This window comes from Heterodontus francisci, chromosome 25, assembly GCF_036365525.1.
Source record: "Heterodontus francisci isolate sHetFra1 chromosome 25, sHetFra1.hap1, whole genome shotgun sequence".
NCBI classification, from domain to species: Eukaryota; Metazoa; Chordata; class Chondrichthyes; order Heterodontiformes; family Heterodontidae; genus Heterodontus; species Heterodontus francisci.
The window spans coordinates 68,597,449-68,616,127 of NC_090395.1; the positions used below are offsets into that span (position 1 = coordinate 68,597,449).

The window sequence follows — 18,679 nt, forward strand, 5'->3', positions numbered from 1 at the left end:
ACTACAGATGTGCAACATTGGGAAAAAAGGAACTGTTCACTCATGTTTGGCACTGTGTTTTTCTGTGTCCAGTTATCTGTCTGGCATTGAGCACAACGGAGAAGCTGAAACTCGAGACCAGGAGAACAGATTAATGCTGGAGAGGCACGGTTTGAGATATTCATTTGTACAATGTTCTGGATCAATAAAACATTTGTATAAATGTTGCTCATCTCCCACACAACACTGTTGATTGTTGTCTCTTTCCTGTAATGGGAACATGCCTGTGGTATCCACATGGTGATGAGTACCTGTGCAGTTTTAATACGACTAGAATGAGTTCATATATAAAAGGCCATTGTAAATACCTAGATTTATCCTTCGGATCATAATTCTACCCATTCTTGGGCTTCCCGAAAAAGAAAGACCTACATTTATATAGCACCTTTCATGACCTCAGCTCGTCCCAAATTGTTTTACAACCAACGAGGTCTTTTGAAGTGCAGTCAATGTACGAAATGCAGCAGCCAATCTGCGCATAGCACGGCAATGTAAGGATGACCAGATAATCAGTTTTAGTGATGTTGGTTGAGGGATAAATGTTGCCCAGGACACCGGGGAAACTCCGCTGCTCGTCTTCGAAATAGTGTCATGGGATCTTTTACATCCACCGGAGAGGGACGATGGGGTATTGGTTTAACGTCTCACCTCCGACAATGCAGCACTCCCTCCGTACTGCACTGAAGAATGTCAGCCCTAGATTTTGTGTGCTTGAGTCTCTGGAGTCGGCACCACACAGAACATGAGTAAACCTGTTGGTTTACCTGCACCTGTTAAATGTAAGCCTTTTCACTGCACACCACCCACCGTATAATCAACTACCTGAGGTAGGGGTGGAGGGGTTAGGATGTTAATTGTGTTCAGCTGCGCACACTACTGGAAAGTACAGTAAGGGGTAGGGTTAGTTTCCATCCCAGCACATCACTAACTCCGTGTGTGTGTGTGTGTGTGCGCAGTTGAAAGAAGCCTGATGTCGTGCACGGGGTCCTTTTGTGCAGAGGATTGTGTTTAATGAATTATTCATGCAGCAGCTGAGAGAGCGAGAGAGAAAGAGCGAGCTGAGGGAGGCACTGAGAGTGTAAACGGGGGGCAGCTGTCAATAAATAAAACATGACATTGTCCATCCGTTACCAGTTGTAGCTGGGATGATAATCTGGAACAGTGATAGACTTGGGGTGGAAGAGGAGGAAATGCAGTTTCTAACTGGAGGGACACCACAGAGGAAGATTTCACAGGAGATTGTATGAAGGACTCCACTGAGACAAGGCTTTAACTAGCAGGTATTGTGCTCCTCTACTATTTACTTCTGTCTTCTGTTCAAAACCTGCTGAGGCTGGTGCATTAATTTTTAATTAATAATTTGTACAGAAGAATGTTCCAGCATTACAATCAGTATTAGGTGTGAGAGACTGAAGTGGGGGCTTAGTGTTGCTGTCCCTCAGTGTTGACTAATCCTTAATTACCTAAAGCACTTTGTGTGTGTGTGTGTGTGTGTGTGTGTGCACGATGTGCTAGTTCTGTCCAAGAATAAATGGAATTAAAAAGATCATATTGACAGAAGCATTGTCTACCATCTTACTGAGACAACTTTTAAAGGCAAATCTACGGGATTATTTTTAAATTATTTTTTAAAATACTGTTGCTTATCAATGTGGATTTTTAAGTAAGATACATTCATTCATGTAAGAGTGGGTTACAGCCTGCAATGTAATCAAGGGATTCAGGTAGTTTAATATATTGAATAATGGATATCTGGAGCTGACTTATAGGCTGGAATCTCATCTAAGTGTTTGAATGGTGTATATATAGAATAATAGATATCTGGGAGTGGGTTGCAACCTAAAATCGAAACAAAGATTAATATATACAGTAATGGATACCTGGGAGTGGGTTTCAAGCTGGAAACTAATCAAGATATTCAGGTCATTTATACATAGATTAATGAGAGCCTGGGAGTAAGTTACAGGCTGAAATCTAATTGAAGGGTTTGGAAGATTTATAGACGGAATAATGGGTACCCGGGAGTTACAGGCTGTAATTGAGGTGCCAAGTGACGTCATAAATAGCAGGAGAATAGATTGAGTATTTTGTAACCACTGTCTAAGATCCATTATTAAATTATTGCTGCATAAACTGGAACTGTAGTATTGTTTTGATAACCTGTAATGCGGAGTTTGTCGGTGTTCTTGCTCAGAGTGATCATGTGTTGAGGTTGAAAATCAGTGTTAGACTGTGTTGCCCCATATTTCCCCATCGAGGGTAGGGTTGCCAGCCCTCCAAGATTGGCCTGGAGTCTCTAGGAATTGGAGGTTAATCCCCAGGGCACTGCTGCATACAAACTCTGGAGAAAGGTCATCAGCATTAAAAACATTTTTTTTTTCTTTTTGTTTGAACACCTCGGTTTATTAATTATAAAAATATTAGAGATGGGGAAGAAAGGGCTGTTAGACTGACAGTCAAGAAACATCCAATCAGGTAATGAAGAGTCTGTTTGCTTTGCAATTGGCTGTAAGAAGGGGAGGGCACCTGCAAGGATGGATGTGTTGGTGACCAATGACAGAAGCATGAGGGTGGGGGGGGGTTGGAGGCTGGAGGTCATGCGGTGAAACCTCCAAGAAGACAGTCAACCAGAGTTGACGACTCTAATAAAAGGATGAACCATTGTGGCATCCTTACTCCCGAGCTTTACTGAGAAATTGCCATTGATTATTTGTGCAGTCATGTGTTCATTATGTATTTTTAAAAATTCAGTTGTAGGATGTGAGCAAGGCCGCATTTATTGTGCATCTCTAATTGCCCTTGAGAAGGTGGTGGTGAGCTGTTTTCTTGAATCACTGCGGGTTTTTGTGGTGTAGCTACACCCACACTGCTGTTAGGGAGGGAGTTCCAGGATTTTGACCCAGCGACTGTGAAGGAATGGTGATATAGTTCCAAGTCAGGATGATGTGTTACTTGGACAGGAACTTGCAGATGGTGTTCCCATGCATCTGCTACTCTTTTTCTTCTAGGTGGTAGAGGTCATGGGTTTGGAAGTTGTTGGATAAGCATTGGCGAGTTGCTGCAGTGCATCTTGCATATGGTCCACACTGCTGCCTCTGTATGTCAATGGTGGATGGAGTGAATGTTTAAGATGGTGGATGGGTTGCCAATTAAGTGTGTATTGCGTCATTGTGTCAGACTGAAAGGTGCCCCACAATAACCCTTTGTGCAAAAAAGAAGCTACAGTGATTAAAGTCAGTGAAAGTATTGTGTCTGTGCGTTCATGCAGGAGCATGACCATATATAGAGCAGGAGCCAAGATGGAAAGTCATTTTGCTGCCACCGCAGTGATCTCCTGACTGTTGACATTTAATGTCTATCATCATTTGAGTAGTTGAGAATATCTGTTGTAAAATGGCTGCAGGGACAATCCCAATGAGTTCTACACATGCTCTGGGTCCTTAGCCTTTAGGCAACCATTCACAGTTGCTATGGCTTTCTTTACTCTTGTTGGCTCATTTTTCACCTAACGTGAATGCCAACACCATGATGGAGCAGTGAGATGGAAATTACAGAGAAGGAGTTTGCCGAATGTACAACGGCATTGCTTCCATGCTCACCAGAAGCTACAAACTACACAGGGTGTGCTCTGCCTCTCCAAATGCACAAGTTTGGAGGGCTGGGTCATTATTTCGATCCAGACGAAATCCCCTCATGGGAAGCCCCCCTCCTAGCAGGGTCACCTCAGGAGGTAGGGCAGGAAAATTAGCTGAAGACCTAAAGGCTCACAGTGGCTGCTGTGGTCAAGTCTTCTGCCAGCGACTGCTGGAGAATATTGACTGGAAGGCTTCAGGATGATCCCCAACCTGAAGCCCTTAAAATCAAAGAGAAGGGATGTGCCTTCTAGGCTATTGTCAGAATATATATTAGAGGGATAAAGGCATGAGGTGGTTTCTAATATTGCTGTACAAGACTTGATCTTTAATTAGAACTCCCTCTAAGAGCTAAGTTGTTATATTTTACCATTAGCTGCCTGTTACTGCTGACAGAAGGAAACATTTACTGGATCCCAATTCACTTTTATTCTGATCCATTTTTGTTTACATTTGAGCTCTCATGCAAAGCATACTATTAATTAGCCTTTCCTTTTCAAACTGTCTTTCCAGGCTCCCCCACCTTCCTGCTCCACTCTCATTATTATCAGACCTTTGTTATATACAGAATAGACTTGGGGTCTGCTTCTCCTCATTCAATGGTTAAATCAGCCCAACTCTTCTGAGTTGACAGCTATACTTTCACTGCTGAGATGCTGAGCTCTGGAATTCCCTCTCTAAACTTCTCTGCCTTTCTCCCCTCCTCTAAGATGCTCCTTAAAGCTTAATTCTTTAACCAAGCTTTTGGCACCTCTTCCAATAGCTCCTTATGTGGCTTGGTGTTACATTTTGTTAGTTAACACTCCTGTGAAGTCCCTGGGGGCATTTTATTACACTAAAGGGGCTATGTAAATGCAAAGTTGTTGTTGAGTTGCTCTTGATGGATCCCACTGAATGAGAGACTACAATCAGATCTTTCTACTCACCAGACTCAAACTCTCATCTAATCAAACCTTCTTTTCTTTAGTTTTAACAGTTAAGATGCAGCAAAATGTTGATTGTGCGTTCTTCCTATTTGGTTCTGTTCAGTGGAGGTGCACCCTTGTGTATGCACACCGTTTGTTTTTGTTGCAGTCCAGCAATTGTGCGGATGTAATCAGATTACTATCAAAGTGACCTTCACACCAACATTTCCCTAAATGAATGAAAGTGCCTTAGAATCGATTTGAGGTTCCAACTCCTACACCCCCCCCCCCCCCCCCTCCCCCTCCACCTTCGCTCTCCTGAGTGGTGAATGCTGCTATTGGTGGATTGTGCTGATGTTGCAGTTAAATATCCAATTGATATCCCGAGAACATCTGGATATAGATTTCACTACACATTGTGGAACTGTGCAAGATAAAGACTGGGCCAGCACTCTTGAGTTTATTTATGTCCACACTTCTTGTAGACAGAGTTAATCAAAGAATATAATCTTAAGAAAAACACCCTATGAATGTGAGTTCCTTCTTTCTAGTTCTTTCCTTAATACAAGCCAACGACCTCAAACTAATGCCATTATGAATCCTGTACACATGCTGCATAAACTATAACTTTACATTTTTCATGGCCCATCAGCATTCTTAAATGTGGATTTATTGGGATTTGGCCTCTCATTTCATGGAAGAATCTATTTTACAAAATTATGCCGAAGCGCCGTGCAATAGTAACCAACGGATATTGGGCAGGTACTGGCCACTGTTGGCTTTTGGAACTTGATTTCAGTTTTGAGTGATGCTTCAAATGCTGCTCCCCAACCATGTGGGATTGTATTATTCAATAATGTCGCTGTCAGAATTTGAAATCTTCCCTTTCGCTAAACTCATGAAGACTCAGAATAAAGCAGTAAATGCAGGTTTTAAAAATTCATTCTCGGGATGTGGGCCTCGGAGGCTAGTTTGGCATTTATTGTCCATATCCTTGATGCCCTGTAGTAGTTTGAAATGGCCGGGTTACTTCAGGGAGCAGTTAATTGTGTTGGTGCAGGACTGGAGTCACATATAGACTAGACTGGATAAAGACAGTCAGTTTCCTTCCCTAAAAGACATTAGTCAGCCAGTCGGCTTTTTATGACAATCTGACAATTTCATGGTTGCTTTTACAGGTACCAGTGTCTTATTTAATTTCCAGATTTTTAAATGAAATTCAAATTCACAAACTGCTTTGGTGGGGTTTAAACCCAGATTCTTAGTCTAGCCCTCAGGATTGCTGGTACAGTAACGTAACCACTATACTATCATATCCAAATTCCTTTTTAAGTGGGCTATAACAAGTTTTAAAAAAAAAGTAATTGGGGATTGATCAGGATGGAACCGGTTGTGAATAGGTTATTGATTGGCATGAGACCCAGATTTGCATAGTATAATGATTGCATTGAGGCTCAGCTTTGATATTGATCAGATTAGGGTCCAGCATTCAATACAACAATGATTTAAACAGGGGTCCGACTACTAATAGATTAATGATCCCAGTGGTCTTTGGACCACTTTGCAGCCCATTTTCCTAATCTGGAGCCCACATGTCAGACCCACGTATGTTCATTCATTAAGACTACCAAGACTACAAGCCACTGCACAAGCTCCTGAATGTGGATCAGGAGTGAAAACTCCCAATGTTGGGAATCCCCACCTTATAGGCCTGCCCAACTGCCTGTTATCTGCATTACAAGGGATGGGCAGGAGCTCACTGAGGAAACATAAAAATTCGGGGATGTTGTTTGCAATTTGTGTGTCAGTAATCTTAGCAGGGAAGGATTTCCAGTGCCTGGACACATATGGCTATTTGTTCTCATACTTGCTGAGTGAACAAAGGCATGTCAATACAGGATTAGTGTTACTATCGTGGGGTGAGGTACTAGCATTGTTTTGATGCTCTTTGTAATCCCAATTAATGGGAAAAAACATCTTCTAAAGAAATTACTTCAAAGAGGAAAGTATCCTTAGAACATAACAATGCACAAAAGTGACAGGCAGGGAAAGACCCACCAAGCCCACCCCACACCACAACGGCTGGACCATCATAGCCAAACACTTCTTTCCTTCCCTCTCCCACCTTCCCCTCCAACACCCATCAACTGTAATTCACTGAGAGAGGAAAGATAATCCAGGGCCTGTTGGGGGAAAACATTCTCTGTGAAATTTCTCGTCAGTCCCCTCAAGCAATTGAAACCAGTTCAGGAGATCACATGGGCCAAGCGTTATCTATAAGGACACTCGCCTTCGATAGGATGCGATCTCTGCCCCGGTCAGGAACCTGTCCATCTCCCTCTTGAAGGTAATGCTGAGGGTCAGCACCCATCACATCAGCTGGCAATGTATCCCAGAGACTCACTGCTCTGCAGAAAGAACTGCCTAACACAGTGATTTTGTAGCATTCATCTGCTCATCTTTAAACATATGGATGATGGATGAAACACTAAGCTTTGCTTGGATATGCTTCACCAGAGACTGTGGGGTCAATTTTAACTCTGCATCACCTCTTTCCCCCTTCCCCAACCTGCCAGGCAGATAGCAGGTGGGGGTGAGGCAGTAGAAATAAAGTGGGGAAATAATGCACCCATTTCCTGCCTCAGTCTGGCCAACTGCAATTTCAACTTGCTGAACTCCTCTTTAAATCATAGTTAGTTACAGAAGGAGGCCTTTGACTCACCTCTTTGATACAGCTGTCTAATTAATCTCATTCTCCTCCTCTTTCCCCATAGCCATAAAAAAAAATTTCCTTTCAAGTATTTATCCAATTCTCTTTTGAAAGTTACTATTGTATCTACTTCCACCATCCTTTCAGGCAGCGTATTCCAGATTAGAACAACTCACTGCGTAAAAAATGCCCTCATGTCACATCTGGTGCTTTTCCCAATCACTTTAAATCGGTGTCCTCTGGTTGCAAACCTTTCTGCCACTGGAAGCAGTTTCTCTTTACTTCCTATTTCAAAACCATTCATGATTTTGAAGATGTCTATCAAATCCCCTAAGGAGAACGAGCCTAGCTTCTTGAAACAATATGTAGATAGTCCAACTAGGGATGGGGCCGTACTGGACCTGGTATTGGGGAATGAGCCCGGCCAGGTGGTCGAAGTTTCAGTAGGGGAGCATTTCGGAACAGTGACCATAATTCCATAAGATTTAAGGTACTTGTGGATAAGGATAAGAGTAGTCCTCGGGTGAAGGTGCTAAATTGGGGAAAGGCTAATTGTAACAATATTAGGCAGGACCTGAAGAATTTAGATTGGGAGCAGCTGTTTGAAGGTAAATCAACATCTGACATGTGGGAATCTTTCAAACGTCAGTTGATTAAAATCCAGGACCAGCATGTTCCTGTGAGGAAGAAGGATAAGTTTGGCAAGTTTCGGGAACCTTGGATAACGCGGGAAATTGTGAGCCTCGTCAAAAAGAAAAAGGAAGCATTCGTAAGGGCTGGAAGGCTGGGAACAGACGAAACCCTTGAGGAATATAAAGACGGTAGGAAGGAACTTAAGCAAGGAGTCAGGAGGGCCTAAAGGGGTCATGAAAAGGCATTGGCAAACAGGATTAAAGAGAATCCCAAGGCTTTTTATATGTATATAAAGAGCAAGGGGGTAACCAGGGAAAGGGTTGGCCCACTCAAGGACAGAGATGGGAATCTATGTGTGGAACCAGAGGAAATGGGCGAGGTACTAAATGAGTACTTTGCATCAGTATTCATCAAGTAGAAGGACTTGGTGGATGATGAGCCTAGGGAAGGGAGTGTAGATAGTCTGGGTCATGTCGTTATCAAAAAAGAGGAGGTGTTGGGCGTCTTGCAAAGCATTAAGGTAGATAAGTTCTCAGGGCCTGATGGGATCTACCCCAGAATACTGAGGGAGGCAAGGGAAGAAATTGCTGGGGCCTTGACAGAAATCTTTGCATCCTCATTGGCTACAGGTGAGGTCCCAGAGGACTGGAGAATAGCCAATGTTGTTCCTTTGTTTAAGAAGGGTGGCAAGGATAATCCAGGAAATTATAGGCCGGTGAGCCTTATGTCAGTGGTAGGGAAATTATTAGAGAGGATTCTTTGGGACAGGATTTACTCCCATTTGGAAATAAATGAACTTATTAGCAAGAGGCAGCATGGTTTTGTGAAGGGGAGGTCGTGTCTCACTAATTTGATTGAGTTTTTTGAGGAAGTGATGAAGATGATTGATGCAGGAAGGGCAGTGGATGTTATCTATATGGACTTCAGTAAAGCCTTTGACAAGGTCCCTCATGGCAGATTGGTACAAAAGGTGAAGTCACACGGGATCAGAGGTGAGCTGGATACAGAACTGGCTCGGTCATAGAAGACAGAGGGTAGCAGTGGAAGGGTGCTTTTCTGAATGGAGGGCTGTGGCTAGTGGTGTTCCACAGGGATCAGTGCTGGGACCTTTGCTGTTTGTAGTATAAATAAATGATTTGGAGGAACATGTAGCTGGTCTGATTAGTAAGTTTGCGGACGACACAAAGGTTGGTGGAGTTGCGGATAGTGATGAGGATTGTCAGAGGAAACAGCAGGATATAGATCGGTTGGAGACTTGGGCGGAGAAATGGCAGATGGAGTTTAATCCGGACAAATGTGAGGTAATGCATTTTGGAAGATCTAATGCAGGTGGGAAGTGTACAGTAAATGGCAGAACCCTTAGGAGTATTGACAGGAGAGAGATCTGGGCGTACAGGTCCACAGGTCACTGAAAGTGGCATCGCAGGTGGATAAGGTAGTCAAGAAGGCATACGGCATGCTTGCCTTCATCGGTCGGGGCATAGAGTATAAAAATTGGCAAGTCATGCTGCAGCTGTACAGAACTTTAGTTAGGCCACACTTAGAATATTGCGTGCAATTCTGGTCGCCACACTACTAGAAGGACATGGAGGCTTTGGAGAGGGTACAGGGGGAGCTGGTGGAAGCAGGTACGATAGCGACATTTAAGAGGCATCTTGACAAATACATGAATAGGATGGGAATAGAGGGATACGGTCCCCGGAAGTGCAGAAGGTTTTAGTTTAGACAGGCATCAAGATCGGCGCAGGCTTGGCGGGCCGAATGGCCTGTTCCTGCGCTGTACTGTCCTTTGTTCTTTGTTCTCCAGTCTCTCCACATAAATAAAGTCCCTCATCCTGGTCCCATTCTAGTAAATCTCTTCTCCACATTCTCTAAGGCCTTGGCATCCTTTCTAAAGTGTGATGTCGAGATTTGAGCACAATATTCCAACTGATGCCTCACTAGTGTTTTTTTAACTATATCACCGTAATCCAATCTGCTATTTTAAACCTAAGGCTTGAGTGGGTGAGCAGTGGTGACTTCCCCGTTAGACCAAACCTGCTGGGAGCAGGAGGCAGGGCCAAAGGAGGCCCAGCAAGATCAATTTTTTAAATTTCTTTTTAGTTTCCTTGTGGACCAGAAGGAGCAGTAGAATAATGTCTGGGACAAGGACCTAGCATTAAATAGGGTGAGTTTGTGCGAGGAAAACCAGGCATGATCGCGGGTGGCGTGTGTTTGTGGATTTAACACTCCCGATGCCGGACTTCAAATTACGGGAGTGCATATTGGAGACGTACCAGCCGTTTCTTCATTGTCACTAAGTCAAAATCCTGGAAGTACCGACCTAACAGCGCAATGGGAACACCTTCACCAATACGGGCTGCAGTAGTTCAAGAAGAAAGGGTGACCTAATAGAGGTCTTTAAAATTAAGAAAGGTTTCGGTAGAGTGGATACAGAGAATGTTTCCACTTGTGGGTAAGAGCATAACTAGAGGCCACTAATATGAGAAAGTCACCAAGAAATTCAACAGGGAATTCAGAAGAAACTTCTTTCCCCGAAGAATGGTCAGAATGTGGAACTTGCTACCTCAGGGAGTGGTTGAAGAAAATAGTATAGATACATTTAAGGGGTGGCTAGAAAAACATATGAAGGAGAAGGGAATAGAGGATAATGCTGATGGACGTGGATGAGGAAAGATAGGAGGGGGCTTGAGTGGGGCATAAATGCCAGCATGGGCTGGTTGGGCCGAATAGCCTGTTTCTGTGCCATCTATTCTATGTAATCCTATGTAAGAAGGCTCACCACCACCTTCTCAAGGACAATGAGGGATGGGCAATAAATGCCAGCCTTGCCAGCACCATTCACATCCCGAGAATGATTTTTTTTAAAGTACGTATTGGAAATTTAGATTAACAGTCTATAAATTTTCATCTGTTATTTCTGGTGCCTGGTGGAGACGCTGTAGGGCTGTTGGCATCTGTGGAGTTATATTTTAACATTAATCAACACCACCAGGGGAACCGAGGAGGAAATTAGAGCAAAATATAACCAGTAGGAGGCAGTTAATGGCAGGATCACAATCTCAGGATTGAGGTGTCTTTGTGCAAATTATTGTAGATTTTCTCTGGTGTTTTCTGTTCTCATCCGAACTCCTCGTTTGGGAAACAGTAAGCCATTAGTTACTGATTAATCCTCAGGCTATTAGACTAGACTCCAATTTCCTTTATATTAATTACGATAATCTTCATTCAAGCGATGAATCTTCAGACTTTCACACTTTTCTCTCGTACACACTTTACATACAATCACTGTCTTTCTCTTGCAATCTCTCACATTCACTAAACTCCTCTCATATTCATTCTGTCTAGCTCACATTCATTCGTTTTTTTTCTCTCTTATGTGAATCAATGATTCCAGTTGTTTTGCAAATATGTTACCTTGTACCTTTCCACATTTTCTATGTCTCCAGTAATTAAACTATTCTGAATTGGCCATGCATATCTAATTCCAAACAAACATGAACAGCAATTCACACTCAAATGAAAGTAAATTTTCAGAAGTTGAATTGTCTCCTTTTTTTAATCCTGCATGCGCTACAAGTATATAACCCAAGGGTGGAGTTAGCTAAAGGTGTAGATTTAGGTGAATGTGTATCCATATCCATAGGCATTTCTGTAGGGCTTTCACGGGCTTCAGGACATTACTGTCAGTGTCTTCACTGTTGAAATGTAGTAGCCAATTTACACACAGCAAGCTCCCACAAACAGCAATATGACAATGACCAGATAATCTGCTTTAGTGATGTTGGTTGAGAGATAAATATTGACCAGGATACTAGGGCAACATCCTACTCTTCTTTGAAATAGCACAATGGGACTTCTTACATCCACCCATGAGGGTGACGGGGTCTTAGTTTAACATCTCATCCAAAGGATGGTACTTCTGACTTCCTCTCAGTACTGGATAGGAGTGTCACCCTAGATCCCCCTGGAGTGGATCTTGAATGCACAACTTTCTGACTCAGAGACAATGGTGCTTTCACTGAGTTATGGCTGACACAGGTGTAACTTTAGATAAAGATGCAAGTGTGTTCATATTTTCAGGTGCAGATGTGGGTTTGGCTACTAGATCGGGATTTTGTCTTGCTGACCTCTGGCACAAACGCCGGGAAGAGCCCCGTGTCACCTCCTCTGGGGATGACCCACCAAATGGAGTGCCAATTAGGCACTTGAGTGGAGAACGGTGGGCCTTCCCCGGGATCAAGGATCCCGGTGACGGAAGTCCTGCCTGCTGAGAGCTGTCAGCCAATCAAAGGCTGGCAGCTCTTTAACTGAGCAGTGCCACTGCTGTCAATACCGGACTCATCCAAGGCTCTGGTCCCAGCCACAGGTAAGTCGGGGTGGGAGGGGTTTCCCGGGGTCAGGGTGGGGGGGGGGGGATGTGGGTTGGTCAGCAGCAAGGACATAGGGGTGCCTTTGAATGAGGGACAATCCCCACCCCCCCAGAGTCGGCAAGCACCCGCACGGGTTTGCTTGGCGTGCTCCCTGTGCGGCGACAGGCCCGCCCGCTGCTGGGCTAATTCTGGTGGCGGCAGGATGAGGCCCTTAACTGAGCATTAATTGCCCACTTAAGGGCCTCAATTGGCAATGGGGCGGGAAGGTTGTTCACAGGCCTTCCTGCTCCATACTTAACTTGGGTGGAGGTGGGAAGGTGATGCGGTCCCCTCCCGCCAATATCCCGCCTGATTATGTGCTCTCCCTGCCTCCAAACCCAACACAGGAGACAGCATAAAATTCCCCCTCGCCCAAGTGTATATTTCGGTATAGGTGCATGTGTATGTTTGGTTGTCTGTGCAGGTGCTTTACTACTGACCCAAGTCTGACACTGTGTGCATTTGTGGATAGTTTTTATATAACATAACATATATCCAGGAATGGCTTGCTGGCTGGATGGTTTATGTATAAAATAATGAACATCAATTAGTGACTTGTTAGCTGGAATCTAATCAAGGAGTTCAGATGGTTTCAATATAGAATAATGAATACTTAAAATGAATTGAGGCTTAAATCAGATTTGGACAGTGTCTGTAAGAATGATGGCAAAATTCAAGATGGTTTCTGTCATCTGAACCTTTTAAATGAGATTCAAGCCTTGAAAGCACTCCCTTGTGTCTGTGATTTCTCCAATATGTATTCTCCACATTGCATTTGTTTTGCTTTTCTCTGCTGGGTTTGATGATGGATGTTGTCAGAATGTTTTGTCCAGAGAATGCTTGGTGATTTGCACACATCAAAGCTAACAATCTGAACAAAGCCAATGCCAGTTTTTCGACCGATTAAAGTGAGTGCTCATGAAATAATGCTTCTAACAATTAATACAATCTCCCTCGCCACTCAAATGGTTATGAACATCTTTATTTTGTTGTTTTTAACGATCTGTAGTTAACAAGATAACAAAGAGTCACAGGAAAGCCTTCAGTAAAGGAGTGGGTAAGCAGGTGATTAACGGCAGACTCTTGGCGCTCAGCAACACTGTCCCCTCCCAGAGGCATCGTCTGCTACACATACCAGACAAAGAAAGCACGAGGGTTAATTATCACATGAAAACGATGGCGACTGATGCAGGGGAACATCAATAATGCTGGTAACAGTAGTGGGCCAGGGGGAGGAGAAGGAGGAGGGAGAGAGAGTGGGGGAAGTAGGTGAGCCAGCATGCTGATTCCTGTGGCTTAATCATAAATCTGTCAAACAGCTAATTGTACAGGATCCGGCAGGAGAGCGAAGGGAGGTGCCACAGTTCCCTGGAAAGGCAGGAATAGGCTTTTTGATATTTTCTCCAGGGAATCACCATTTATCAGATAGTCAGAAATCTGCGGAGCCAAACCTCTCAGATGCAGTAAGAGATTCGAGACTGTTAGATTCTCTTGACGTGTGATATTGTTTTATTTTTGTCGTACTATTACTTCTGTTTAAAGGACGAGCAACGATGTCACCAGAGTGCAGGGTCCCAGGATCTCATTTGCCATTGGTGGGAGGAACTGAGCAAAGGCTAAAAGGTTTCTCAGCTGGCACCTTTCATGTCGTCAGGACATCCCAAACTGCTTTACAGCCAATAAAGTACTTTTTGAAGTGTAGTCGCAGTTGTAAGGTAGGAAATGTGGCAGCCAATTTGCGCACAGCAAGCTTCCACAAAGAACAGATATTCTGTTTCAAGTGTTGTTTGGGAGATAGATATTGGCCAGGACATCAGAGAGAACTCCCCTGCTGCTCTTCAAACAGTGGGATCTTTTAAATCCACCTGAGATGGTAGATGGGCCCTGTCATGAGTTTCTTTGTGTTATCTTAAGAAACACAATGAGGTACATGGATTTCAATTCCATGAAGGTCTCTAACCGGTTTATTAACAGCTAAACTAGTATATACAGTGCAGAGCAAACTATATACAGAACCTTTGTCTGGGGTGTTACAGTTGCAGAGTGATGATGGCTTCTAGTCACATGACTACATCCTGGTACTTAGCTCATTAGCATACTGAGTTCTTAAAGGGACATCACTCTTAAAGTGATCATACAACAGCCCCTTTCTTTTCAAAGATAAGTCTCGTACACTACAAGTAAAACACAAAATGGGATAATATGAAAATTAGTTACACAGGGATAAAGATTATAAAATTTACAAGTATGGAGATAAGTTTATGAGTGCCGAAGCTTAAGAGTCCATATATCATTTCGGTGGTTTGACAACGCTTCCAGATCTTGTTATGGTATAACTTTCTGGGGATGTGGGTTTCATCCTTGGCTGTTGGAGCAGTATCTCCTGCATCTCAGAGAATTTGCATATAGGCTTTCACTATTTTTTCTGAAGTCTCTCCCTCTCTGCCTTCAGTTTCTGTCGCTCTGCCTTCAACCTGCTAAGATACTCTGTTGCTTTTCTTAGGATGACCACTTTTGAGGCCTTGTCATTCTTAGAAATTTCCAGCACCAGTATTTCCTGTCATCTTCCACAGTGTATCAATTCTGCGCCCTTTCCTTTTTCCCAAGAGGTCTTTCTGAAATGCTTCAATAGGCGTTGAGACAATCACCAGCTCCATTATTTGCTCCAACAGCTCAGTTTCTGAAAAATCGCATTTGTTGCCCTTACTACAGCATTTACTGTTGAACTGATCTATTGATTCCTGTGGCTGTTGCCTGTAGTACATCAATTCCAGGCGATGAATTCTAAAATTCACTCTTGCCCAAAGCTGATCTTCTAGCACCTTTCCATATTTTTGTGAGATCTTTCTGTTCCTCTTCAGATAAGCCAGAGGTATTGATTCTGTATAACCCATCATTTCCAATTGTTATCAGTATTTTCACAGCCTGCTTCTCTGGTTCTACAACCGCTTGGTTTGTGAAGCATAACTACATTCTTTGTTTAAAAGGTTTGAACTCAGATAGGATATCAATGGCCTTCCAGTTCATGCTGGGAAATTTGATATCCATTTTGCTGCTGCTCTTTTGATTTCTGCTCAATATTTAACTTTGTTCAGGTCTGTGTGTGCCTTCAGTACTGTCTTCATTATGACTTTTCTATTTGTGGCTTAAAACTTGTTCTATTAACTCTGCGCTGTTCCCCCTTTAAGAAAGTCTTTTCTTCAGGCTGGCTGGTTTGATAGAGTGTAACAGGTGCTTGATAGTGTTCTTTGTTTTTTCAGCCTTTGCTTGTATGTTTACACAACTGTTCAATCCGCAACTCAAGGGTTTTCCCCTTGCGTTTTTTTTTTCCTAGAGTTTATTTATCTTCTTCACGGTTGACTAGATTAAAGATTTTTCAGCTTGACGGCTTCAATGGAGATTCTGCAGTATTCGGGATTTCCCACGCCTCTTGCAATGGCACGACCTTGATCAGCCTGAGGGAGGAATCCGGTTTTCCCTGTTTTTACTTTCTCTCTCCCACGGAGCTATTAAAATATCAATTTTTTTAAGCACTTCAGAGCTTTTTTTAAAACCGGGATTCCTCGACCGTCAGCACAATGACTCGCCCAATCACAGGAATTTATTTGCAGCCTGTTGTTTGTTCAGTGCTCTGTCTCCCACAGCTGGAGGTAAGTTTTTTTTCTTTCCACTGTTTGAACCAGTAGTTATTTCACACTTTTCAGGTACTTGTTTTCAAGTTTCTTCACTCGTTTGCTGTTTTGCCTATGGTCTTCAAGGTTATAGCTTGTTCTTTCACCACAGCTGCCACCATGTCATGAGTTTTGTTGTGTCATCTTAAGCAGCACAATGAGGTATGTGGATTCCAATTCCTTGAAAATCTCTAACAGGTTTATTAACAGCTAAACTGGTTATACAATACAGAGCAAACAAGATACAGAACCTCTGTCTTGAGTGTTACAGTTGCAGAGTGACTATGGCTTCTAGTCACATGACTACATCCTGGTACTTGGCTCATTAGCATACTGAGTTCCTAAAGGGACATCACTCTTAAAGCGATCATACAATAGGCCCTGGGTTTAACACCTCATCCAAAAGACTCCCCCACCACACTACTCCTTTAGTACAGCACTGGGAGAGTCACCCTAGACTGTGTGCTCAAGTCTTTAGAGTGGCACTTGAATCTGCAACTTTCAGACTCAGGTGAGTGTACTACCCACTGAGTCATGGCTGACACCTAAGCCATGAAGGCCAGGGGTTAGGGTTAGGACAGCAGGGGAGAACAGTCAAAGGGAGCATGGATGCTCCTGACATCCAAATCTCAAACAGCTCTGGCAGGAACTTGACAGAAGGTTAACAACCCATTCATTCTAAGGTCTGTGTTACAGAGAAGGCTGGAGAGAAACACAAAATTGCTCAGAGTAGCATCCCCAAGAAGACACAAGGAAAATCAAAGAATGAGAAAAGGTCCACTTGTCCCATTGCAGCTTATCCCTCAGGGAGTTTGAGTTAGCTGATTTCGGCCTGTGTGCAGATAACATTTCTCCCTCTAGCCTCAGTGCCTCTTGGCTTCTGAGGGGGAACATTCAACCAGCGTTCCCACTTTCAATTCCTTGGCAGTGCAGGTGAACAGGAACCAACTTGGCTATAATGCCACCTCATGACAAAACAGGCTGCCAACGTTCATCGTCTGGACTCCAACTTGACCATTGGGCTGGTTTTCCGCAGGGCTGGCGGCACCTATGAAGCTGTACCCATGCGAGATCCAGGAGGGGAGAGTGGCAGGGGGGAGGGAGGTAAATGGAGCCTGATGCGGAGCATGGCAGAACACAAACCCCCACAGAACTGAAACTTTTCAAGATGAAAGTACGCTTGCAAGCAATAAATGCCCATTTAGAAATCAAACATGGTTTGCTGCTATGATGACCCAGGTGATAGATTGGTTTTGGGGGTTGAAGGCAGGTAATTGTTTGAGGTCCACAATGCCAAGGGGGAGTCTCATCCAGCAGTACACATTAGGAAATCGGGAGCTCCTGAGTTTCAGATTGATAAATTTTGATGGTCGATTAACCAACATGGGCAACACACGACTGTATTTCTGATGCGCATTTCTGATCTGCTCCCAGGTGGCATCATGGCCTGGTAAAATTAACCTGAGAAAATCCTCTTTACAGTAAAAGCAAACCCCATCGAACTTGACCTGTCTGGATCCAGCACCCAATAGTTCTTCAATTGACCTGCTCCTGATCTCTGGAGGTCTCTCTTTCTTGAGCCTGATTGTGTGTCTTACTCCGCATTCTTTTACCTTTTTCAAAAAAAATCATTCTCAAGATGGGGGCATCGTTGAAATGGCTGGCATTTATTACCCACACTTGTAATCGCTTTGGATGCAACATGAGTGACTTTCTTGGCTACTTCAGAAGGGAGTTAAGAGTCAGCCACATGGGTGTGGTACTGGAGTCACGTGTAGGCCAGCCAGGGTAAGAACAGGAATTTTCTTTCCCCAAGAGACATCAGTTGGGTTTTTATGACAACCTTCATGATCACATTTTACTGATATCAGATTTTTAAAATTGATTTTGGATTCTCAAAACTGTCATGGTGAATTTAGATCTCACATTCTCTGGGTTTCTAGTACAGATGAATGTAAGTCAGTTGGTAGTACTCGTAGCTTTGAGTTAATAGGTTGTGGGTTCAAATCCCACTCCAGGACTTGAACCTGGTAATTTCAGCTCATGTTCTAGTGCAGTACTGAGGGAGTGCTGCATTGGCAGACGTGCTGTCTTTTGGATGAGACATTAAACCAAGGCCCTGTTTGCCCTCTTGGGTGGATGTAAAAGATCCCATGGCACTATTTTGAAGAACAGCAGGGAAGTTCTCCCTGGTGTCCTGGCCAATATGTATCACTCAACCAGCATCATAATAACAGATAATCTGGTTATTTCCACTCGTGGGCATTTGCTGTGTGCAAAGTGGCTGCCACATTTCCGACATTATAACAGTGACTGCTTTTCAAAAGTACTCCATTGGCTGAAAAGCACTTAGGGACATCCAGTGGTCATGAAAGGCACTATGTAAATGCAAGACTTTCTTTCCTAACATTAACACCATGCTACCAAGCCCATCAAAATGCCGATTGTTGGCTTGTGCCCTTCCTCATACTGAATGAATCTCCTAGGAGACAACTTGTGTCCAACATGTCTTTCTTCACTGCCCTCTGTGGTGTTACCCATCTTGACTGACATCCTTGCATTCTGCAGCCTTTCCTTCGCTTACAATCTGGCCCTGTCTCCCACTCCAACTCAATTCTTTCTCAGAACCTCAAAACTGTGGAACTTCTGATCTTCAGTCTTCCATTTCCTCCTTCTA

At 43.5% G+C, this 18,679-nt stretch overlaps 1 protein-coding gene across 1 annotated transcript in view; it reads left to right on the forward strand.

Moving 5' to 3' along the window:
• Positions 1–1,085: 1,085 nt before the first annotated feature.
• The window catches only part of nfasca (neurofascin homolog (chicken) a), a 191,924-nt gene continuing 174,330 nt past the window's right edge, over positions 1,086–18,679 (forward strand). Inside the window, exon 1 of the mRNA XM_068057443.1 lies at positions 1,086–1,319. The gene's annotated coding sequence lies outside the window, so the exon portion shown is untranslated. The remainder of the gene's footprint in view (positions 1,320–18,679) is intronic.